Genomic DNA, 1,837 nt, shown 5'->3' with positions numbered 1-1,837 from the left:
TTAGTCTCTACAAGCACCTGCACATACATGCACAAACACACGCAGAGACATATAATTAAATGAAACAAAATACAGGGTGGGAGGCGTTGTACTGAACACATACAATCTTGGTTTGTCATTATGCCTAGACAATACCGTACAATAATTTCCATAATGTTTGCCCTGTATTTGGTACTGTACATGACCTAGAGATAGTTTAAAGTCTGTGGGAAAGGCTGAAGCTATCAGTCAGCCAGTAGAGCTCTTGCCCAGCATGCACAAGGTCCCAGCACCACACAAAAATATAGTTAATTGGTTGATTTTTTAAAAAAAAATATATATATATGAGAAGATGCACAGGGACAGACAGGCAGATACTACTTCTATAAAAGTGGACTTGGGTATGTGAGGGGACCCTAGGATGATCTCTCATTGACACTGGGTATGACACTTGGGTATGCGAGGGGACCCTAGGATGATCTCCCATTGGTACTGACAGGTGTAGAGGAGACTGCTCTTTCATTTCTTGGCTGCCCAGAATCACACAGAAACTATATTAATTACAACACTGTTTGGCCAAGGACTCAGGCATATTTCTAGCTGGCTCTTACTTCTTGAATTAACCCATTTTTATTAATCTGTATATCACCATGAGGCTGTAGCCCACCGGTAAAGGTTTTGGCGTCTTTCTCCTTCAGCAGCTACTTGGTGTCTCATTAACTCCTCTCTCTCTCTCTCTCTCTCTCTCTCTCTCTCTCTCTCTCTCTCTCTCTCCCTCTCCCTCTCCCTCTCCCTCTTCCTCTCCCTCTTTCTCTCCTTCTCCTTCTCTCTCTATATATAGATATATATTCTAGCCTGGCTATATTCTGCTAACTCATTGGCCAAAGTAGCTTTTTTTTTCCCTGAGGCAGGGTTTCTCTGTAGCTTTGGAGCCTATCCTGGAACTAGCTCTTGTAGAGCAGGCTGGCCTCGAACTCACAGAGATCTGCCTGCCTCTGCCTCCCAAGTGCTAGGATTAAAGGCGTGTGCCATCACTGCCTAAGCAGCTTTATTCATTAACCAATAAAAGTAACACATATACAGAAGGACATCCCAGATTAGAGAGGAATGGCCACATAGTGACATAGTGAGATGTGTCTTTTTTTCTCTGAGCTGTCTGAAGGCACTTAGTTGCACACACTGTGTTCCCTTTCTCCTTAGTTCTTGCAAGCATTTACTGAGACATCAGGAGACTTCTCTTCTAGTGAGACACCCACAGTCACAGAGACCTGTGACAGCTGCCATGTGCCATACCACCTCCAGCCTGCCGGCCTTGCTCAGGGTCACCAGATGCTCCTGTCTTCCAAGATCCTGGCATCTTGGGGAGCAAAAGCTGAGCGAGTTTGGCATCGGTGTCATGGAGGTCAGTGTTGCTTGTGCCTTCAAGCAGGTTGCTCTCAGAAGTGAGGCTTGGGGCACACATGCAAACACAAGCTTCCCATGCACCCTGCAAGGCGCTTCTGCCTACATGCAGGGCTGTGACTCTGAAGAAAGACCTGGTACACTCGGTGGAGAAAGACCCTTGACCTCATTCTCCAAATGACGCATAATCAGGGCCGCCTCTCCAACAGGTCAATCCCAGCTCTCCGAAGTGGTTTGGGGGGGTGGGGGGGAGAGTCTGCCATTCAGACAGAGCTCTGTGCCGGGTGAAACTGCAGGGGATGCTCCAGGGCTGGCTGCCTCCTGCTGGCAAGCACCTGGTCTCTTCATGGCTATGAAGTACATTTGCTTGAGCCCAGGGCATCAGTTAATATCCACACTGGGGCCATGCTGGAAGTCAGGGGCAACCACCTCTGTGCTGAGTGTTGCAGGGAGCGTG

This window comes from Arvicola amphibius, chromosome 6 (assembly GCF_903992535.2).
Source record: "Arvicola amphibius chromosome 6, mArvAmp1.2, whole genome shotgun sequence".
NCBI classification, from domain to species: Eukaryota; Metazoa; Chordata; class Mammalia; order Rodentia; family Cricetidae; genus Arvicola; species Arvicola amphibius.
The sequence above is the reverse complement of the archived record's forward strand: the minus strand, read 5'-3'. Positions refer to the sequence as shown.